The sequence below is a fragment of the Rhinatrema bivittatum genome, chromosome 14, assembly GCF_901001135.1.
Source record: "Rhinatrema bivittatum chromosome 14, aRhiBiv1.1, whole genome shotgun sequence".
Taxonomy (NCBI): domain Eukaryota; kingdom Metazoa; phylum Chordata; class Amphibia; order Gymnophiona; family Rhinatrematidae; genus Rhinatrema; species Rhinatrema bivittatum.
Window position 1 is genome coordinate 47,203,273 of NC_042628.1, and position 24,138 is coordinate 47,227,410.

The 24,138-nt window shown below is 46.5% G+C and overlaps 1 long non-coding RNA gene across 1 annotated transcript in view; it reads right to left on the reverse strand.

Annotated features, from left to right (window-relative positions):
* Window positions 1-18,933, reverse strand: part of LOC115076318 — a 37,054-nt gene extending 18,121 nt beyond the window's left edge. The window contains exon 1 of the long non-coding RNA XR_003852727.1: window positions 18,843-18,933. This is a non-coding gene — a long non-coding RNA (uncharacterized LOC115076318). The remainder of the gene's footprint in view (window positions 1-18,842) is intronic.
* Window positions 18,934-24,138: the final 5,205 nt, after the last annotated feature.

Genomic DNA, 24,138 nt, shown 5'->3' on the forward strand with positions numbered 1-24,138 from the left:
GGAAGCTCTAGAAAGAGGGGCTGTGGGATGAAGGTGAAAGGGGTAGACTCAGGATTAATCTTAGAAACATGACGGCAGAAAAGACCATGTAGCCAATCTAGTCTGCCCAGCCGTCCAATTTATGTAGCCCTTACAATTTACATCACTCCCTTTGAGATCTCCTGTATTTATCCCATCTCTGCCACCAACACTGGCAGGCCGTTCCATGCATCCACTACTCTCTTTGTAAGGAAATATTTCCTATAATTACTCCTGATTCTATGCCCTGTCACTTTCATCCCATGCTCCACTGTTCTAGAGCCTCCTTTCTGTTGAATGAGGCTTGCCTCCAGTGCATGGAAACCTTTGAGATATTTAAATGTCTCTATCATATCTCGTCTATTTCTTAGGAAATATTTCTTTACCAATAGGGTGGTGGATGCATGAAATGGCCTCCCAGTGAAGGTGTGGAGACAAAAACCGTATGGGGTAGATTTTATAATTTTGCGCGAGCACATACTTTTGTTCGCGCACCAGGCGCCAAGCCCGGCGCGTGCTGCCTGTTCCCTCCGAGGCCGCTCCGAAATCGGAGCGGCCTCGGAGGGAACTTTCTTTCCACCTCCCCGCACCTTCCCCTCCCTTCCCCTACCTAAGCCACCCCCCCAGCCCTATCTAAACCCCCCCCTACCTTTTGTTGGCAGATTTACACCTGCGGAAAGCGCGCCATCACCCAACCCGGGGGCTGATCCGGAGGCCTCGACCATGCCCCCGGGCAGGCACCACGCCCCCGGTCCCGCCTCAAACCGCCCCCTGACCCCGGACACACCCCAGACACGCCCCTCCCCGCCCCTTTTACAAAGCCCCGGGACTTACGCGCGTCCCGGGGCTGTGCGCGCGCCGGCGGCCTATGCAAAATAGGCGCTCCGGCGCGCGAGGGCTCTGCGCACTTAAATCCGGCCGGATTTACGTGAGCAGGGCATTTAAAATCCGGCCCTATCTGAATTCAAGAGAGCATGGGATAAACTCAGGGGATCTCTGAGGGAGTGAAGGGAATTGTAAAGCTAAATTAGTTGGGTGGATGGGCAGATTAGATAGGCCATTTGTTCTTTTTCTACCAATACGTTTCTATTTTTCTATGTAAATCAGTGATTAAAATGTAGAGAAGATGTAGACAGAACAGATGAAGCTGAAACGTGAACACTACAAAATCAGAAGTATAGTTACACATTTTTGGCAATGGGGCAACTAGCACTGATTAAGGAGCAGTTTGGGGTCAGTTTCCAAGCCATTGGCTTCCATATGCATTTACTAAGGGAGGGTTTAGCTTGTGCTAGAGAACATTTCTGATTGGTAACAGCCAATTTAAACCATAAAAGGAAAGGGGATTACCTTAAAAGCTGTTAGCTGTCAAAGTTCAAGCTATGAACCGCTCCCCACAAAGCAAGCAGAAAGTGGCATAAGGGAAGAGTGTCCGCTGAGCAGGTGTTGTGTTGGGAGATGCAGCAGGTGAGGATGGAGGAAAGTCATTGGGAAGCCGGGAACTGCAGCTACAAAGCTGAGCCTACAGCCGCTCAATTAGAGCCTGGGACAGCTGAGCTGCACTTATGCCCTTAATCAAACAGCAGCAGCTGGAGAGGCCACACTCTGGCGACACTTACCCAGGGCTGGGCACAGCCTTCAGTTTTGTTTGCTTCTGTTATGTCACGTAAATATAAGGAGAGCTCATGATTCATCAGCAGGAACCGCGTGTGTCACAGGTCACCTCCGGGGCAAGGTCGGTAATCCAGATGCGCAAAGGGTCACATGAACAGAACCAGCAATCGGCTGGGGGATGATGGTGAGAAGAAGGTGCGGAGGAAGAACCTGAGTTTCTGAGGGGGATCCAGGATCACAGGGGGAAGGGAGGCCATTTAAAAGAACCAAGGAAAAACTGGGGAAACTAACAGAAGCTAACGTCAACAGGGAGCACTGAAAGGAACCAGTTGTCAATTGGAGGATCTAAGAGAACCAGTGTTTGACCAGGAGCACAGAGAGACATCAGTACGATGGCAGCCATCTTTCTTCCCTTCCTGCCTAGGATCGAGTGTCGCCCACTGAGCATGCCCAGCCCTGTCACAAAGAAAACTTCAGCTGTGCACTACTGCTTAAGCAATAGGGGCAAGCTCTTAAACATGTAATATAACATTTAATTTTCAAGATAAGGATATTCTGGATACAGCTGGATATTCTGCAATGGTTGAGAGAGCCAACCAGCTTACAAATAGCTGGATTTTTCCTTGTTCACAGAACAAAATTATGTACACTGCATATGTAATAAACAAGAATGTACACACAGCAAGCAGGAGGGAGCTCCTTGTCTTCTTATAGCTGACAGCAAATCTTTGACTTTCATGCACGAGCTACAAATTTGAGCCATCGCAGGTACGGGCTACGCCTTCAAGAAGTTTGCATGATAAAAACAATGTCACACAAGGAGCACAAAAAAAAAAAAATCTGACTTCTGCTCCAAAATGAGGGACTTTTTTTTTCCCATTGTGTGTCTTTGGGGAAAATACTTAGAGGTCAATATTCAAAATGGTTAGTCCAGCTAAGTTCAGGTCTTAGTCGGGCAAACCTTGGGGGTTTAAAAATATCCACTAGCTGGATAAGTCATTACCTGGCTAAAACTGAGGTATTTTGAGTGCAAGGGACCCTCCCTAGGTCCCTGTACCGTAGAGTCAGTGGAGAGAAGGAAGGAGGGGTAATCCAGGGTTTTCCCAGCACCTCCTTCCAGGCTGCAGGGATTGGCCACCCAGTCTGCATAAAGGTAAGCAAGGAGGTGAGTAGATGTGGCCGCTTTGAGTTGAGATTTCAGAAGGCAAGGAGAGGCTTTTGGAGTTCCAATTTTGGGCCTCCCAGCCTGAGGTTTGAGAGGTGGGAAGAGGCATTCTCCTGGTCTTGAAGGGATTGACTTGGGAGAGAGCAGAGTAAGATTTTTGTGTGCAGAGAGAGTCAATGCTTGGTTTCTAGGAGGAGTTTCCCTGCCTGGAAGTACACAGAGGTGAGAACTGTTTGTCCCTGCCAACCACATAAGGGGGAAAATCAGCGTCTTGGAGAAGTTCTGTTCCTGATTTTGGCTAGGAGGGATTTTTTTTTGTGTCACCAACCCTTTCCAGAGGAAGGGTGAAAGATGGTGTCTGTGTACCATCAGAAAGCAGAAAGGGGAATCCACTGCCTATCTGGCCCAGCTTAGCTGAGTACGCCTATCCATCTTCAGAGCAGATCTAAGAGCTTTTGTCACTTAAATGTCTTAATTTTGAATATAATAAGTTAAGGTAAAGTTATCCAGCTTTGTGTACCCAGGTAACTTTGAATCTAACTGGCTATATTAAAACATACAGGCCAATTTTAAGATGAGCGTGTGCGCACACCTACACGTACGAATGGGCACGCGAGTAGAGATATGCTGGAATAAATAAAATCCCCCAAAGCTGCTGGAGAAAATCAACTTCTTCCCACAAAAAAATAATGAGCAGGAAAACATCTGTACAATGCTGGGGGGAACAGGTGAAACAGCAGCAAAACATGTGGTATCCTGTCCCCGGGGCTGAAATTAAATCTGACCAGGGACAATATGGAGCAGCACCAAAACCCCAGACATGTCCCTGAGATTGTTCTCTCCCTCACCTGCAACTTCACTTTTATTATTGTTATATGAGTTGTTCCTTTCTTTGCTTCCCCTTTTTATTTTAATCGCTCTGTGTAACACTGACAACCCAGGTGAAACTGTCATGCCAGTAACGTTATCTGAATCTTTCTTCTCAGGCCTCTAAAGAGAGGGAAAAAAGGAGGGAAAAAATGGCAGGGGTGGAGAGCAGTGGGAGGCGGAAGGAAGGTCTGGGTTGGGTTTGGAGCGCTGTCCCATGTACCAAAACGGCTCTGCTGCCACCTTGAGGCAGGAGCCTCCTGCAGGGGGGTGAGGATGAGGATGAGGGAAGCCCCTCCTTACCCTCCTTTTCTCTAGATTTTCCCTCCTCGCTGGACTGTGCGAGGCGGCGGGCGGGTGGGCGGGGAGGAGAGAGCTGTCAGTAAATATTTACCAGCTGGACTAATGGTTTTCCTGGCTGAGATCTGCAGCCTCGCACACAGGCATTTATTTGCTGGTTCAGTTAACTCTTTGGCTGGTATGTGCATGGGTGGGGAGGGGACAGGAATGCTGCAGGGCCTGCCACTGCCCGCCTGCTGAGAGAGACTCAGGAAAGGGAAGGCACCTTTCTAGCAGAGAAAATGTCCCTTCAATCCATAAATGTTTTATGCATTAAGGCTTGCAGGAAAGTCCTTATTTGGATAGTCCTTAGTTGGAGCATCGTTAGCTATCTCTTCTATGTACAAAATGTTAGAGAAGTTCCCAATCTTATTAGTGCTCTCTTTGTGGTGTAGCAGCTTCCCTGTCTGGTGTGCTCTCCTTAACCAGGGATGCCACAGGTCCGGGTTCAAGTCCAGACGGGGAGGAGAACTTCTCTACCGGGTCCCTGGGCGCACTCATTCTCTGGAGTATTCACGGCTCACACTCTAGGTATAAAATCTTGCTAAGGTGCAATAATATTGTCCAGAAGAGGAGCAAGGAAACTAAAATGTGTAGTAGAGTTGGAAAACAAACTCAACCCAGTATTGTCCATCCATTCAAGCCTTTTATGGAATCAGCAGGAGAATTTCAAGAGGAGTCCAGCAGTGGTGCGCAACGTATATTATTTATGGAAATGAAAATATCCAATAACAACATCAGAAGATCAGAATGAGAAAAGCAGTAGTGTCCTTGTCCATTGTAATGTTCTTTCGCTCCTTTCCTACCTCTTGCACCTTCATCCTTAGCCAAACATATTTATTTTATTTATTTATTTAACAGTTTTTTATACCGACCTTCATAGTAAATAACCATATCGGATCGGTTTACATTTAACAAGGGTAAACTAAAGTAGCAAATCTGGTAAGCAATGTATAACAAAGATAGGAATAAGTCAAAGTTACAATCAACAAGGAATAAAAAACTTGGGTGCTTAAACAAGCTGGAAGGAAGAAAGCAGGTAGATAATTATAAAGAGGTACGATTGAGTATGGGTTAAAGCTAATGGTGCTTTAACCTGGAAGTGCCGGAGTCCATTGTTCATGAAGACGTTGTTCATGAAGACATATTGTTCATGAAGACATTGTTCATGAAGACATATCCTCACCAGTGGGGTGGCACAACTAGGGTGTGGCTTACAGCATCAGCCCAATCTGTTGGAAAAGTATTCCCAATCCAAAACTATCAAAAAGGGATTCCAAACGTCCTAAAATCTTAAACTGTAATCCAATTATCCAGTTGTGAGGCTCTGGGCTCTTCTGCTCCAAAGTCCTGAAATCTCTCTCCATCCTCGCTTGGGTGAAAAGATATCCAACCCCAATCTTCAGGAAGATAGGGGGGACCCACCCTTCTCTTCAGACCAAGAAGTAAAAAAATCAAAAAGTCCAAACCTCTTCTTCTCCAGTGGTGACGCTGGCTGAATCTCCAATTAGCTCTCCTACATCAGGCCCATGCAATATGGGTGCGGGGAAAACGCAGGCTCATGATTGAGCGCCTGCTCTCCTAACGCGCGCCGATGGACCTCTCCGGGGTGCCCAGTTTAATATTTAAATCGGCTGCTGCGATAAAAAGGAGGCGCTGGGGGGAAACGGTGCGGCCCTAGTGCCTCCTCTGCAGCAGATTAGGAAAACGGACTCTCGTTAATTGAGCGTCTCTTTTCCTAATCTGACCGCTGGCACACTTTTTTTTTTTTTTTAAAGGTTCCCCTTTTTGTTCCTCCGACTTATTATCGCCATGATATTCAGTGGCTGCTCTTAACCCCCAAATTTCATCGATCAAAATGTTGGAACTACTTATATAAAGAAGAGTATAATTCTCCATAATCAACTGAAGCAAGCAAAAAATCATTTAAGAGTAAAGAACTTACGTTTTTTGAACTTCTCTATGACAAGATTAATGTCCCCAATGAAATGTTTTAAAAATATTTGGGAAACGTTCTAGCAATTGAAGATGAGAAAATGCCAGGTATTTAAAAAATCTATTACTTACCCTGACAGAGAATTTTGCATAACGATTTGAGTAGGTTAGAGTCTCTATTTATAGTTAGTCCTGGTGTAACTACATTTCTTGAAGCTTCTGTTGATATTGTTCCAACTAGGGCCACTTTGTTGGTATCCTTCTGCGCTGAAAAAGAGATCTAGTATTTCTTAAATATTTTAAAAATAAAGATTTTTCTTTTTGGCGGGCAAAAGAAACAAGTTTTGCCAGATGTGTCTTGAGCTACCCAAGTCCCTAAGAAAAGCGTTTCCTGTCTAAAGAATAAGAGATGAATTTTAAAAGCTTGGCGGGCACATCATTCGGGGATGCGTGAATAAGTCGGCTTGCGTGTGCCGACCGTATTTTAAAAAGCACCCAGATCCACGCATAAATGCAGCAGGATGCACATCTCAGAAGTTTAAAAAATGGGTGGTTTGTGGGCGTGGTCTGGGCATGACATGGGCATTTCAGGGCATGAACCTGAGATGTGCACATAAACACTTACGAAAACCGGTGCACACTGAGCTCCCCTGCCACGTATTACTTCTGTTATGGATGCTATGTAAGTTAAAATTTAAAGAAAACTAATCAGATCTGCAGGGTTTTAAGGGCCAGGGCTACTTGGGGGGGTGGTGAAGGCCATCAAACTAGGGGGGATAGAGGACCTCTTTCTTAACTGGGCAAACTGGGCACAGACTGGTAACACCAGGAATAGCGTTGACGTGTGCCCCTTTTAAAATCCCCCGATTTATGCAGAAGCGGGATTTGCGCATACAAGCACGCTCCCACTTAAAATTTGTGCACGCAGCCAGGCTGTTTTATAACATGCAAACATATGCGTGCTTATGTTATAAAATGGCCATGTCCCTGGGCACGGGCCGACGTATGCACGCAAATGTGTGCATGTGCGCCGGTTTGAAAGTTACCGTCTAAGATATTAGCGCTACGTGCTGCTTTCTTCTTAAAATTTCCATGCAAATGTCTAGTTTCTTTTCAGAATAGTAAGTTTGTATTTCTTGACCCGATACATCTGGAAACTTATTTGTAATAAGAGCGGGGCGTCTAGACACGAGTCTGTCTAGGTTAGGTGGGGTAACATAATAAAGAATTAGGGTCTCAGCTTAAGCTCTCTGGGTTATTTGTTTTACTTTGTGATTTCTGGATGATAAAGTCTCCCTCATAATGTGGACTGGAATTTGACTCATTTTAGAATTTTCTTGTTAGAATATATTTCTTTGTATTTGTTTATTTCTGTTTAACAAGTCATGTACTTTATTCTCATTTGTGGTTAAATTAAAATTTAATAAATATTAAATAAATAAATGCCACCGAGGATTAAATGCACAGGAGGCAAGCCTCTTTCAACAGAATGTAGGCTCTGGAATGAGGGGTATTCGGATGAGGGTGAGAGAGAGTAGACTCAGAAATCATCTAAGGAAATAATTCTTTACAGACTATGAAGCTGAGCAGGAGATGTGAATGAACGTGCAGGCTGGATGATGAGCTGTATGCTCTGTCTGCTATCACGTTCTCAGTTTCTCTCCCTGTTGTTGGTTTTTCTACTTGTTATGCCTTCTATATTTATTGCTGTTAGTTTTCTGTCATTTAAGATGCTGTACACAATATTGAGTGAGTACCTTTCAAAAAGGCAGGTAACAAATAAAAATAAGAATACTTTCTGAAGAGGTATATAATGGAAAAAGAATGAGATTTAGTATGAGTTTAAGTCATATTTTTATGATATAGGTTTAAAGAGCCAAATAAAGTCCAGATATTATTCAGACCAGCAGGACAACCATGTCCTTATTCTAGCTCATTTCTGGCTTCCTTTCATATGATCAGTGATGTCTCACACATAATCTCATGCCAGGTCTCAGCCCAGTCCTGGGATTAGGAAGGCTCATATCTCTGAGGCCAGAGAGATAAACACTGAAGGGTAGATTTTAAAAGCCCTATGCGTGCAAATTCCGGCGTGGCTGGGCCTTGTGCGTGCCGGGTGAAGTTTCGAAGAGGCCCGGCTGTCCCGAACACTCGCTCGCCGGTCGCCAGCCAGCGCGTAAGTTGCAAAAAAAAAGAAAAATACAAAAAAAAAAAAGGTAGGGTTTAGGGGATGCGGAGGAGAGGGGAAGAGGAAGGGAGTATGGGTAGGGGGGGTGGGGGTGGGGAAGTTCTCTCCTTAATTGAAACGGACTGAGAGGGAACTGGGGAAGGCCGGAATGCGTCACCGTGCGGAAATTGCAAAAGTCCCCCCCCCCTTGTGCACGCCGCCCGCACATACGCGTGCAGATTATAAAATCCGGCGCGCATGTGCATGAGGCCCATGGAGTTTCTACCATGCATGCGCATGTTAGAAAACTGGCACGTCCATATGTGCAGGCAGGGAAGCACGCGCACACGGACACGCGCACGCACGGTGGAAAATCTACCCGTAGCATCTTTATTTCACCATCTCCACGTAACACACATATATAAAAATATTTCATCTCGGAGATCTGACATTAATCAAAGCTGAACTGACAAACTTGACCATTCATTGCAGGAGACGCTAACTTCAAGAGGGTTTCCCAAAATTATTTTGAGTACGGTCAGCATTTAGAGAATATGATATCGGGACGGTGCAAATCAGGGAGGACAACTGTGCACAGATCCATAGCATATCAGCTAAACATCTGAAGACTGTTTTTCAACTGAATGAAACTTATTAACATAGTCTTTTTCTTTGGTCATTTACTATGTGACCTGGCTAATCTGGCCAGCTCTATTCTGTTCGCACTGTTAAAGATATATCTCAGCTGCCAGCCACCTGCAACATTTCCCCTTATCCAGGACAATCTTTTCACTCTTCACTCTTCCTCCTTTGTAGTCCACCATCGTCGGAAAAGAACATGCAAGATCTCCACTTAGTTCCCTCTAGCACTCACCTTTCCCATGCCTAACTACAATGCTCTATAATACTTAGGAACCTTAGTTTTCAGGTTTTATTTTATTTTGCCAGTGTTTATTACAACAAAATAAAAAAAAATGGGAGAAAGCAATGGAAAAATGACTTTCCATTTTTCCAGATAAATATAATTTTTGTTCTTGTTGTCATAAACACTAATAAATTCACAGGCAAAATAAAATAAAACCTGAAAACAAATGACCCTTAATAATCTAAATTGCCAGCAATATTAGCATGGCTGTTGCCTGAATATCCAGCCTCCTAGGTCCAATGCGTAGCCTGCCAGATAGATCTGACTACATAAGCACCTGCATACGCAGCTATATTCAGCTTTTATCCATCTAAATTCTAGTTATCTGGCTAGAATTTAGCTGGATAAGATGGGGTGTTCTGTGGGCAGACAGGAGGCGATCTGGGGAAGAACGGAGTTAGCTGCTTAAGTAGCCAGTTACTTTCTGCAGCTAACTCTGGTTAGGCTGTAGGGCTGTCCCAATTTTAACCGGTTATACATAATTTTAACCGGTTATACATAACCGGCTAACTAAGATAGCTGGGTATATACAGCGGTGCGACAGTGCCACTAAATATACCCTGTTAGTTAGCCAGTTATGTACAACTGGATAATTAGCACAGCGGCATAGCGGCTGAAGCAATTCCTAGCAAAAATTAATCTCTTTGTAGAAGATGTAACCATGCTATCAGTGAATCAGGAAGATAGAGAATTTCTTAAAGTAGCCACAGATATAGAAGATATTACAGAAGTAATCTTAAGTTGCAGACTAGGTAGGTCACTGGGTCTGGATGGACTCCCTCAATAATTGGACATTAAAATTTTAGAGGTGTTATCCTTTTATTTGAACATTTATTTTTTCCCCAAGCAATTGAGCTAGGATGCTGGCTAGACTCAATTAATTTGGCTTGGGTTTCAATTATCCCTAAAAATAATGCTGCATACAGGTTAATCTCCATGCAGAGACAGTAACTTTAGTACAACAAGCACTCATGTGCCGATATATATGCCTATAAGCGCGCAAGCGCACATTCACTGAAATTTGAAATCATCTGCACAAGTACACGTCTGATTTAAAATACATCTAATGCACATATGTATGTCCTCATTTTAAGCAGTTATGCGAGTAAACATTCTTCATGTATCGTTCCTTAGGACTTGTCAGATTTAACACGCTCGAACACGTGGATTTAAAACCTGCGTGTGTGAAGGAAATAACCAGTTTGACCACTTAGTCCACCAGTTTGTCCAGTTCATCTCTGGGTCATGAAGACCCCCTCAGGTTCTTCAGCCTGCACTCCCCCCAGTTTATCCAGACCCCTCACCCAGTCAGTTTGTGGCTGCAATGAGTTTTATTCTGACTTACACCTGAACAAGAGCAGAAGTAAATAGGTGCAGGTAACCGTCCACAGTGTGCTGTGCTCTTCTGTTTTAAAATCAGGATTTATGTGCGTAAATGTCGGCCCTGCTCCAAAATATCCCTGGCCCACCCCTTATTTTCCATGCATAGATTGCTTGCATGCACATCATTTGCTGGTTTTAAAATACAAGTTGCTCATGCTCGGCCCAGATACTCGCAAATCTGGGTCTTTTAATGTGAGCAACTCTTTCAAAATTCACCCCTTAATGCAGATCTAAACATTTCTGCTAATATAGTGTCAGCAACGTTGAAGGCATTGCTTGCGCGCTTGCAGGTAAATTTACAACTTATGCTATTTTAGTTTTTAAATAATTTTAACTATTTTATTTTTATTGATGTTTTATTGTATTTATTTTCTGTTTTCTTAACTGTCTTAAATTAATTTATTATGTAAACCGTTAAGAGAGAACTTTTTGTTCTGGGCAACGGTATATAAAAATTGCATAAATAAATAAAATAAAATAAATAAATACAAAGTGGCGCATGGGCGTCCATGTGTGCGTGCAGTTCCTGACGCGCGCACATGGACGCGCAGATTTTATAACACTGTTAATTTTATCAATATAGTGTTTTATTTCTGTTTATTTTATTAGTTTTTTTAGCTTCACTTAATTTATCTATAGTTTTGTTCTATTTGATGTATCAGTTATTTTGTTTTATTTTATTCTTAATTTAACTATTCTTAGGTAAATCTGCTTTTGTTTTTCAGTATTTTATGTATTTTCTGTATAATTTTAATATGGTCATATATATATATATATATATATATATCTAACTAGATAAATGAAGCTTGACCGACGTGCCCGCAAATGCGCAGTAGAGAGCAGCTCTACTGCGCATGTGCGGGCGAGCACGTCAGTCTTAGGCAGCGTCAAAAAAAACCAAAAAACATGGCGGCAGCGGTGGTAGCAGGGCAGCGGGCAGCGGTAGCGGGCGGTAGCGGCGGCGGTAGCGGGCGGCAGCGGCGGCGGTAGCGGCAGCGGTGGTGGGCGGTGGCGGTAGCGGTAGCGGGCGGCGGCGGTAGCGGCAGCGGGGGCGGGCGGCGGCGGTAGCGGGCGGCAGCGGAGGCGGTAGCGGCGGGCGGCGGCGGTAGCGGCAGCGGCCAGTAGCGAGGGAGGGAGGAGAGAGAGAGAGGGAGGGAGGGACGGACTAAGTGGGAGGGACGAAGAGAGAGAGTGGGAGGGAGTGACTGAGTGAGAGGGAGGGATTGAGTGAGGGGGAGGGAGTGAGGGGGAGGGACTGAGTGAGGGGGGAGTGAGCGGGACTGAGGGAGAGGGAGGGAGTGGGACTGAGGGAGAGTGAGTGGGACTGAGTGGGAGGGAGGGACTGAGTGAGAGGAGAGGGAGGCTGGGGAGGAGTGGGTGAGTGGGTGGGAGGGAGGTAGGGGAGAGAGAATGAGGGAGGTAGGGGAGAGAGAATGAGGGGGAGGTGAGAGACAGAGGGATGTAGCCCGTTTTAACGGGCTTAACGGCTTGTATATATATATATAATATATATAAAGGGGCCGATTTTAAAAGGAGCGCGAATAGCCTACTTTTGTTTGCGCTCCAGGCGCAAACAAAAGTACGCTGGATTTTAGTAGATACGCGCGGAGCCGCGCGTATCTGCTAAAATCCAGCGTACTGGGCGGATTTAGGCGAGCAGGGCTCTGAAAATCCGCCCCAATATATACACACACATTGCTTTGATTACTTTATATGAAACTGTGATAAATCAAACTAAAGAAATAATAATAATAAAATCCAAACTTGCACTGCTCATAGTTTCTACATGCACGAGCATTTAGGTGCAAACCTGTACTTGTATTTTATAATTTTTCTGTGCTGGTTATAAAATGCAGTAGCAACTTGCATGCCCCCATATACACATGTAAATGGGCAGACGCGAGCAGTTTTGAAAGTTATCCTCTTACAGGTGATTTTTAAAAGCCTGACGCGCACATCGATCAGGAGATGTGCGAATATGCTGAGCCGGTGCGCACTGAGCGGATTTTAAAAGCTGCCCAGATACGTGCGTATCTCCCGCTGTGCGCATAAAAGAAAAGCTTTAAAAAAAAAAGGACCAGAGCATGGGTGCAGTCTGGGTGGGGCGTGGGCTTGCTGGGATTTTAACCTGAAATTTGCGCATAACTTTACTTCTGCTATGGATGACGCGTAAGTGATAAAACAAAAAAAGTCTAGGCAGCTCAGTGGGGGTTTCAAGGTCCCTGGGTGCGGGCCGACGATCATGCATACATGCGTGCCCATGTTCCGCTGTGAAAGTTGCCATTTCTGGGTTCACCCTGGAAAGTGGCTCGTGTCGGGGCTGTCTCCTTGCCCCCTTCACTGAATCCATTGGTGATGTAACATTTAGCAGCAAAAATAATATCGTCCCTTGATCTGACTGGTGTAACAATAGCACATACGGAGTAAATCTGTTATCATCATTCCTGACTGCCTGTTCTGGTGGAGTGGGGGGCAAAAGCTGGTTATAAAATTAACTATCCTACCTCCTATGGCTGGTGCTAGAGAACATGGAGAAATTCTTACAATGTGGTCTTAGGTACAACCTTCAAGATTTCCATCAAACTCTGCTCGTGACGGTTCAAGTTTTATAAGCATGAGGTGCAGGGTCTAATATGCAGCAGGCTCTTCGTGTCACCTCCTCTCCCCCCTGCTAGGCTCATGGTTTCCTCATTTTCCCCCAGCCTTTTCTCTTTCCACCTCTCTTCCTCTGGCTTCTTTTCTCTCTTCCCCTCCCACTAGTCTATTTCCATCTCTCCCTTCCTCATGCTGCTCTCTTTTCCCTCTTTCTTTCCTCTCCACCTTCTCTTCCTCCCTCTGGCCTCCCCTTCCGTTCCTCCCTCCAGCAGGAGTGGAAGCCTCGCTCTTCCTGCTGATGTCCTGGATCACAGCGTCAGAGCCTTTCTCCCAGCTGACAGCCTGCACTGCAGCCTCTCTCTCCCTGCTGATGGTCTGGATTGGGCCCTTCACACGCATTTTTTGTTGACCTAAGATTATTGCCTGGCCCTGTCTCCAGACACAAAAACCAGGTGGATGAAGGCAGCTGTAATGCAATATAAGCACCAGTGATATACAGAAGTTTACTGATGTCTTTTCATGTTTCCTTTCTATATGAATATTATAATTAAAATATTAAAATATATATATATATATATATATATTTTATAAGATTCTGAGGAAACTTTTGGCTATTTTAATTTAATAAAATGCGAGGTGTAATGCTAGGGCTTGGCAGGAAAGTTTGAAAAAGGTGAGGAGGAGACTGGGCCTGCTGCCGCCACAGCTGCTGGCTGTATTGTGAGGTCTCAATGCCTCCTGCCCCCCCCCCCCCCCCCAGCCCCAGCTATGCTTCTGGTTATATTTTGGGATTTCAACCTCTCCTCCCACCCTCCACCCCCGGTCTGCCACTGGCTGTATTCTGGGATCCCAACTCCTCCCGAGTACTGCTCTAGGGCCCCAACTCCTGCTGTGTCTACCCCTACCCCACAGCTGGTGCTCCCCCACCACCCACCCCAGGCCTTGCTGCTGGCCAGATTCTGCCATCCTGACTCCTCTCATGGCTCCCCATTCCTCTGCTTACTCTGCTGTGGGTCCCCTGCCCGACTTTGTTCCTGGTTGCATTCTTGGATCTTGGCTCTACCTTTGAACTGATTTTTCTGGGGTCCTCATTCCAGTCTCCTTTGCCGCTGGCTGTGCTGGCTTCTTTATTTGTTGGCAGGGACGTCGGCCTGCACCAGGGGACACAGCCAGTTTATAACATATGCGCATATATGCCTGCATGCTATAAAATATCCTGGCCGTGTGCACATGTGCACGCAATTTTAAGTGAATGCGCACCCATACGGGCAAATACTGCTTCTACGGTGTAAGTGGGGGAGATTTTAAAAGCCACACGCACCGACGCCATTAGCTGTTTTCCCAGTTCATTCCCATTTCGCCCGGTTAAGGGATAGGATTTCCAAACTTCTCCCTTCTCCCCTGTTAGACCCGACTCTGCTGATCTGTCTGGATTTTTTTTGGTTCTACAACTTGCTCGTTCTCCATAGCAGAAGTGAAGGTACGCGGCAGTGGTCCCTGGCGCTCGCTTGTATTTACACGCGAGTTTCAAGCTGAAATTCAGGAACACCTGTGACCCGTCTGAACCACACCCATTCCTCGCCTCTTTTTCAGAACGTTTCATTTGCGCGCATGGCAGGAGGTACACGTGTGCTCGGGCGGATTTTAAAACCTGCTCGGCGCATGCCGTAGTTGTAAACCTCACCCTCGTGGAGCAGCAGGAGGGCAGCGAGATCTGTCCTGAATGGGCGGACAGTCTCTGGGCTTGGGTGAGATTAAAGGTCGGTGTGGGATTCTCCACATGTTCACTGTGTCCTCATTATTGCTGGGCTTCCCTATGGTGCGCTAGGAAAGTCACTGCTGTGAAGCGCTGGTGGAGTTCATGTCTGCTGTATCTACTGGAGGGTGCTGATTATTTCGAAAGGTGGAGGGGCCTGGAGAATCTGTTGCCTAAATTAAACAGTATGTGAGTGTTTAATATTAAGCTAGGAGGCAGTAAGTGGGAATGAAGAGACGGAAGGGTGTCCAAAGGTCAGAGAGAGGTTGGCATGAATTCACAAAAGTTTTCTGTGGAATGTGAGTCATTTTCTTTTGTGCACCGTGAAGAGGGCTGTTTGCCTGGCATGCATGGCTGTTTGTAAGGGGCGTGACCGTGCTGGTCTTCTCTTCAGGTGCTATTTAGAACATCGCGGGGAAAGCAGAAAAGGTTTCCAAGACCGGCTGCGGGCTCGCTGGCGGGAAAGCAGCCAAACTGTCAACCAGAGAAAAGGTTCATCCCCTAGAGCGACATCACGGTGAACAGTCTTCTCACAAGGTCGTTAGGGAGAGGGGAAAACGTATGGCCTTCAAGCCAGACAGCGGTGCCATCCAAAGGAGCTGCTTGCCATACAGGGAGCTACCTCAGTAAGAGAACTTTGAGGGGTGGGGGCCGATGCATTAAAGTGCGCCCAGCCTAGCGTGTGGGATTTCACACGGTTGGACACGCGTTTTGGATGCGCTAGACTAGCACCCGGTGTAGTAAGGAGATTGGCGTGCCCAAAACGCGCGCCCTAACAAATGCGTATCCGACAGCGCCCATCACGTGTAAATTCCATGTAGATGAGGGCATTGCCTATTACCGCTCGATGCAGGAAAGCACTGGGTGCCCAATGCACACTGTTTAACGCGGGGAATTTAACTCCAGCCCCAGAGGTGGAGTAAAGTCAACTCGCAGTCAAGAAATTAAAAAAAAAAAATACGGTCCTCTCTGTTACGATCCTCCTTAGTATCGCTGTGACACTTTAATTTACTGCTTGCGGTGGAGAAAAATTAATTTATATTTTGACTCGATCAGAAGAAACCCACTTTCCTGTATGGCCACACAATTTAGATGTCCATTGCAACAGGCGCTCTTTTTTTTGTTATTTTGCTGAGATTGCTGAAGTGGATTAGATCAGGATCAGATGGGACGCTTGTATTGAGCGCCTGTTGCAAATGGACGCCCGACGGAATAAACTATTGAGCGCTACGGACGCACAATTCCCTCAGTGTGCCCTTTTTAAAGCTGCCTCTCATTTAAATACTTCATCTGGTGCCCAGGGGGATGTGGCTGCGCGCACGTTAAGACAACAGGCGCTCAATACTCGCACCCGTTTTACTGAGTGAGCCGCTGCTTGCAATGGGGCAGGGACTTGGAGAGGATCTCGAGCAGGAGTCCCAGATGCGGCAGGCCATCTCCCAGGCAGCCTGTGAATTTCAGCACAAAGCCTTAACATACAGCTTATTAGATTAGTCTCCCAGTATGGACGGAAGCTACATTGCTCTTGCACAGATGATAGTAGCAATAATATAAAAACACATTCTTTCCTTTCCTTTAGCTGTGCATTAAAGATCAGTATCTCTTTGCACAACAAACCAATCACATCAGCTGTTTCTTAAACACATAATCTCCCCAGGACTCGCACAAGTACACTGAGTCCTCCAGAGAAGGACAAAGGATTTCCCCTGTGTAGCTATATTCCAGGTGCCACCACGCTGGCCCCTCAGCATCCCTGGTATTAAAAGGCTCTGCTGGACTGGTAGAACCAACAGACCTTAAGGGATGTCCCCAATGCATGCACAGTGTTGTAAGAGACATCAACGGGCAGTGACGGATTTAGGATTTTGGCACCCCTAGTCATGGTTGGTGCTGTCGCCCCTGCCATAAGATTAGACATCAGGGAGCAGACCTGAGGCAGCTCAGGGGTAGATTCTGTGACAAAAATAAAAATTATTCTGAAGCAAGTTGGCAAACATCTCCATCTTTTATATTTCCTTATAAAAAAATTAAGTAGTTTTCCAGTATAATTTATTTTCTTTTTCTTGGGTGAGGAAAAGAAATCTTAAGTATCTGTACAAGGAGGAGATCTCAGAGATGGGGAGAGGAAGGGAAGAGGGCGAGAAGGAAAGTTGACGAGGGATGGGGAGGATTTAGCAAACCTTGGAACTCTCCGGAATTCTGAAGGAATTGTTGGGTCTCCGGACCAAAGCCTCAAAATTCCGGGTACGGCAAATCACTGCGTCTGTGGGCCCTGGAAGAGGAAACCATCTGGGCCCTGCGCAGGCAGAAAAGAAGAGGAGCGTCTGTCACGCGACCAGCATGAAGGGTCCCATCGGCCTGCGGGGCCGGAAGACGTTGAAGAGGAAGCGTCGGCATTGGGCAGAAGGAAAAGGAGTCTCCTCAGCCTGGAGCTGCCAGTTAAAGAGGCAACACTGGCCCCAGCAGCTGAAGGAGGAGGAGGAGGAGGAGGAGGCCTACCTGCTGCACAGACCAAAGGAAGAAGCTGCTGCAGCTGGTGGGTTCAGGGCAGGAGAGAAAGAACGAGTGAGCGTGTGTGTATGTGTTTGTGTATGAGTGTATTAATGGGAAGTGTGTGAAAGTGTGTGAGTGGGCATGAGGGTGAGCCTGTATTTTTGTGCGAGAGAGTGAGAGGAAAAATGTGAGTATGTTAGAGTTTGTGTATATGAAAGAGGAGGAAGTTTGTACGCATTCTGCCCTGACCCCCCCAATAATCAGCTAAAATATCAGGTTGATTCAACATCAAAAGTTCCCAGATGTGAGGATTAGGAATCTGGGATGAGAGAGAGAGGGAGGTTCTTGGACTGAGGAAGAAGAGGAGGGTGTTGGAAGGATTGAGGAGTAGGTTCCAGGATCTGAGGAGAAGGGAGAGATAAGAAGGAAGGAAGGTTACAGGATCTGGGGGATAAAATACAAGATGAAGCGAGGGAGGATCTGAATTACAGTGTGTAGGGAGGAGAGGTGTCGTTACCATGCTCCGGTCCTGCTCCTCCTTGCATCCCTTAATATCCCACTCAATACACACAGACAGACAGGCAGACACACACACATCCACACATTTGGCACCAATGCCTTCTCTTTCTCGAATATACAAACCCTGCCCACCTATCCTTGTTCCCCTCTCTCTCACACACATATGCTCCCCCCAGCCGAACCCCCCTGTCATCCCTCAGTCTCTCTTCTCACCCTCCAATGATCTCAACTCAGCCCCTAAACGATTCCCATTTGCTGTGCCTGCTGAAGGCTCACTCCTCCTCCTCTCCTGTTCCCTGCACACCGCCTGGGCCTGGCTTGGGGGAAACAGGGCTGCTCTCTGCTGAGTGAGATTCAGCCCAGTTGAAAGGCAGTAAATATTCAGCCAGCCTGCTGCCCCCACCGGATCTGTGCGGCCCCAGGCACAGGCCTAGTGTGCCCCTATCGACAAATCCAGGCCTGTCAATGGGAAAAACAGAACTCCGTGCAGGCAACAGGGCCAAACCAGGGCAGGATCGGCCTTGCTTGGTTGACTTGTGGTGAGGCTGGGAACTCTAGAAGGAGCACAGGGAGGATGGTTCCTGTAAAGGGAGTTCTTAGAAATAAGAAATCAGTGCAATGGGATTTACAATGCCTAAGCAGATCTCTTCCTGCTCTAATCTACCAGCTTTATTATCTTAGAGCCCTTTGAGACAGGATAGCATGTGTGCGGAAGGAGGGGGAGGGGGAAATGCCCGCACCTAATTGACCCGCTGGAAGACTGGCTGTCCCCATAATCCTTCCTAATTAGCCTGAGATAATTACACTGGTAAAAGTCACTTTGTAAAAATGAAATCTTTCCCTATAAGCCCGGGTGCACGTGCCCACGTGTGTGCGTGTGTGTGTGTGTTGTCTGTGTGTGTGTGTGTGTATCTGTGTGTGTGTGTGTGTGTGTGTGTGTGTGTGCGTGTGTGTGTGTGTGTGTGTCTGTGTGTGTGTGTGTGTGTGTGTGTGCTACAGGATGCAATTCAGTTTGTATATAAATGGCTCCCGCTGAGCTCCTTGTCTTCCTGTAAGACGGTTTTACCTGTGCTCTTCAGGAGAGAGCTTTCTCTGTTATCAGAAAGATGAACGCGAGGCTTTTCTTTTGAGGGACGTGCAGCACTGGGAGTCTTTTGTGCCCCACATGAAGTGGTGTGTCTGACTCCATCGGCTCAAAGGGTGCAAAGTCCGCCCGCAAAAGTAAGCAGATGGCAGAGGAGGTGGCACAAAGATTGTGACGCAGGTGCCATGTCAGCAAGGCGAGTAAAGAACTAATATGAAAACATGGGCCAGACTTTGGACATCACAGGCCACCACACATCTTGTAAGTCATCGTCGGTGTACACAGCGCCGGTGGTCAGGAGAATTCATGCGGTTACATGTCCCTGGGCCGGGCAATGTGCACTGAATTTTAGCACAAAGAGGCCAACAGTCCAAAAACGTAGAACGGATTAACTTCTCCAGCTAATTTTAGGCAGATAAGTTACCCTGGATGTTCAATGGGATAAATGCTGAAAGCGCTGGCCGGGATCGCCGTAGCAGCCTACGGTGATCCTGGCAACAGGTGGGTGATTTCTAATGGTGCCAGGAGGGTGGGAGGGTTAGGTTTGTGGTAGGGGGTTTGTGGGGAGAGGGAGAGGGATGGAGGGAGAGGAGGGCTGATTCTTGGTGTCGTCTGTTGAACCAGAGAGCGAATGGGGTGGGGGTGAAGGGAGCCCGGCTCAGACTCCCTCCACTTTTTTTTGGTAAAAATCATTTCTGAAGGGTTGGGGGGGGGGGGGGGGCGGCAGAATAGACCCAGCAGGGCCCTTCATTTAATGAATGGGTGGGAGGTTTTTTGCTTTGATCTTTACTGAGCAGGATGTTTGGGAACATACACAGTAACAATCCTCGGAGGCGATGATTCAGAGGAACTGAAATAGGAAAAAGTAATAGAGTAATTTGACAAACGAATGGTATTCACCCCAGAGTTCTAAGAGAACTCAAATATGAAATTACAGCCCTTACACTAGCAAGGTATGTCCTACTGTTCAAATCAATCACTGTGTCTGAAGACTGGAGGATGGCAATGGAACACCAATTTTTAAAAGGGGCTCCAGGGATGAGCCTGATTTCAATACGGGGCAAAATGATAGAAGCTATTCATTTCTCAAGTACAGGATTACTGGTCATGCAGCTCTTCCTTCTGGTCATGCAGTATGGAATGAACACAGGGGATGGAAATGGGGAAAAGAGGGAGCCTGTGGTTATTTTTGGAATAACATTTTACATGAGAGTAACCTGCAGGGTCTCTCTCATACACACACACAGGCTCTCACATACACATGCAGGGTCTCTCTCATACATACTCACACACTCTCTCAGGCCTCCCCCTTTCTTCTGGGTGTTGTCTTTAGCCGCCACAGGTTGGCCCCGCTGTTACTCACTGCCGAAGCGGAGATAGGAGGAGGCCATTGCTTGTGGCAAAAACATATACTTAACTTCAGAAAACAATTAGCAATCTATTATTTTGGGGGGGTTAAGTACCAGCCAGGGGGAGGGCATCTGATAAAACCACAGGAAGGTTAGCAAGAGCGCTCGGCAGAAAACTGCTGATCTCTCCAATTTCAGTTATTTATACACGCGCACAAGGGAGAGGATTTAAGCTGGGATTTTTCAAGACCTTTGAAGAAGATGCTTTTTATGGCATAAACTTAAGCCATTGTGTGAATGCACGTTGCTGCCGCCTCCACCTCACCACCCGCCAGGCCTGGCTACCAATGCACAGAAACGGGACAGACACTGCCAGCAGCAGCAGCTGACACAGGACAGTGCGGGAGCCTGACCCGAGAGAGGCTGTTCGGGAGGAGAGAAGGAAAGGAGCTGGAATTCGGCAGGTGGGCCGGTGCTGCTGCTGCTGGGTTTCAACAGAAGTGGCGGAGGCGTGTGCTGCCGCTTTGCTCTTCAGCTCTTCCTTCCTCTCATGCTTGATCCCCCTGCACTGCAATGTTTGCCATCTCTGACTGCCGGCCTCCGCGGCTCCTGCTCTCCCGTGTTGCCACCCCCATTCGCTCGCTGGCTCTCTGTCTCTTTCTCCCCCAGCTGGTCTGCAGGTACCGCTGCAGGCTCTGTCCTCCCTGCCGCCTGTTCCCGCCTCTCTGTAGTGGTTAACTCGCTCGCTCGCTCCCTCTGATTAACAGTCAGCGACAGGCATGGGCTCTGCGGCGGCTCCGCCAAACCTGTCTTCGGGCCACAGCAGCCCATCTGAGGAGAGGAAACCAGATGACCAGAGCGACCGGCCCACTGGGGGATGCCCGATCCCCCCAATAGGCCAATCCACCCCTGCTCTGGACTGATCAATCCTCAAAAAAAATGTCCAAATCTTTTCAAAGTCCAAAAATCGCAAGTTTGAGATCCTGAGGGGATCTCCAGCTTCTGCCTCTTTAAACAAATTTCCAGCCACTCAATAACTATCTTGAAATCCCGAAGGGATCTCTAACTCTCCCCTCCCTCTCTTCCAGTATCGCCTGCCCTCTAAAGAACGGGGCATGCTCCCAGTGGTTTATACACCCCCAGGAAGCCCATCCCCCCAAAAGATGGGGTTATGGCAAGGGGAGGATTCAAAATGCAGAACCCATTCCCAAAACCTTAACTGACAGAGAAATACTGGGATTGCATCTAGTGCTGTTATAGTGTTTACACAGTTTCCAGTGGATGAGCAGTGCCACATTTTTAAGCCTTTCTGTACAGGCCGTCTGACATTAGTACTTGGCATCCAGCAATGATGATCTCCAATCTCTGTTCTTTTCCTCTTCAGATGTCCTTGAATCTCCCACATCTCTCCTCCGATGTCACACTGGACTAGATCTTTCAGACTGAAACGTCCGAAAAATCGCACAGCAGGGAAAGCAAAATCCTCTTCTTTGCCCACTCTCTTGGGTTGGAAATTTCACACAAACCCCCAAACTCTCAAAACACAGGTGCCAGCGTTCAACCATTGGGTGTGATTTGGAAAATGTGTTTTTTCTCTCTTCCCAGCCTTACCCAGAGAAGGGGCACAGTCCTCATTTGTGCAGGACTAGGAGAACCAGAAAACCAGAATCAAAATCACTTTAACAGCATTAGTAGCATGGGATCTATTTATTTATTTATTTTATTTAACTTCTTTTACTATACCGACACTCAAGACCAGGTCTTATCGTACCGGTTTACATTAGAAACAAGGGGAAAAATCAATTAACGTATAAGTGGAAAAGAGAAGTTACATTAAAACAGGGAGAGTAAAAACATGGATGTCGGAAGATAGGACAGAATTAAGTAATTGAACAATAAGTTAACAAAATTACAAACTATAAATTAACATAAAACAATAAATTAATAATACAAAAAACATGGATTATAATCAGCGGAAATATACATGGAAATATATATATATGGAATATATACAGCTGGAATATACATGTTATGTCAGATGGGAGGAGTGGCGGGGGTGAGGGAAAAGGGTGGGTTGAGGTTGCGAGTGGAAAAGGGAAAAAAGAGAAAAAAGTTTGGGAGTGCGGGGAGGGAGAAGGGTGGGTTGGAGGGTGAGAGAGAGTTGGTTAATATGGAATCCTTCAACGATAGGCTTGTGTGAACAGCCAGGTTTTAAGTTTTTTTCTGAAGGTTAAATGGCATTGTTCCTGGCGTAAGTCTTGAGGAAGCGAATTCCAATGTAGGGGACCTGCTGTTGAAAAAGCTCGCTTGTGGATGGAGTTGTGAACTGATGATTTGTTGGGAGGGGCCTTGAGCTTACTTTTGTAGGCAGTTCTTATTGGTCTTGAAGATGTAAGTAGTTCCAGAGGGAAGGTGAGTTGGAGAGAGGATTGTTGGTAGACCGATTTGTGGATGATAGTGAGAGCTTTGAACAGTATTCTATGTTGAATAGGAAGCCAATGTAAGATTTTTAGGATAGGTGTGATGTGGTCCTTGCGCCGTGTGTTTGTAAGGATCCTGGCTGCTGCGTTTTGCAGCATCTGTAGAGGTTTGGTCGAAGAGGCGGGGAGACCGAGTAGAAGAGCGTTGCAATAGTCAATCTTTGAAACAGTATTGCTTGAAGCACAGAACGGAAATCCTGGAAGTGTAAGAGCGGTCTTAGATGCTTCAGGACCTGTAGCTTGAAGAAACATTCTTTAGTTGTAGCGTTAATGAATTTTTTGAAATTCATTCTGGAGTCAAGGGTGGCCCCAAGGTCTCTGACATGGCTTGCTAGTGGGGTTATTGTGTTATTAGTGAAGGGGTGGTTATCGCTAGGGGAGATAACCAGGAGTTCCGTTTTGGACGTATTTAGGACCAGGTTGAGATTCGTGAGAAGCTGGTTGATGGCATGTAGGCAGTCGTTCCAGAAATTTAGAGTTGAGGAGATGGGGTCCGAGATGGGGATTATGATTTGCACATCGTCTGCGTATATAAAATGGATGAGGTTGAGGCTATTGAGCAGCTGGCATAAAGGAAGTAGGTATATGTTAAACAGGGTAGGGGACAGAGAAGAGCCCTGTGGTACTCCTTGTTTTGATGGGACGGGGTGGGATTCTTTGTCGTTTATTTTAACTTTGTAGTGCCTGTTGTTCAGAAAGGATTTAAACCAGAGCAGTGCAGAGCCAGAGATGCCTATTTCCATTAGACGGCTGATGAGGATGTCGTGATTTACCGTGTCAAACGCCGCAGAGATATCGAGTAGGGCTAGGAGGTAAGATTGTCCCTTGTCAAGGCCCATCAGGATGGTGTCCGTTAAAGAAGAAGGAGGGATTCTGTGTTTAGAGGCGTTTCCTGAAACCGAATTGAGAAGGGTATAAGATATTGTGGGAGTCCAAGGTAGTCGGTGAGACGGAAGTTGACAAGTTTTTCCATTATTTTAGCTATAAAAGGTAGGTTTGCGATGGGGCGGAAATTTGCTGGGTTGGCTGGGTCCAGATTGGGTTTTTTTAGTAAGGGTTTCAGCGAAGCAATTTTTAAGGAGTCAGGGACAGATCCTTGATTGAGGGAACAATTTATGATGTCTGCCAGAGATCTGGCAATGGTGTTGGGAATGGTGAGGAGAAGTTTGGTTGGTATTTGGTCTAGAGGGTGAGATGAGGGTTTCATTTTCTTGATAATCGATTCTATTTCCAGGGATGATGTAGGTTCAAGAGATGCTAGCGTCTGTTTAAGAATAGTAGAGGATGGATTTTGGCTAGGAGTTTGGCTGGGGGGTTGTAAGGCTATTGAAGATTTGTTGGATGTTGCCAGTGGGCCAAGTAGGTTTTTGACTTTGTTGTCAAAGAAAATCGCCAACTCTGTAGATTTGTTTTGGGCTTCTTCTTCTTAGAAGGTAGGGGAAGTGGGAG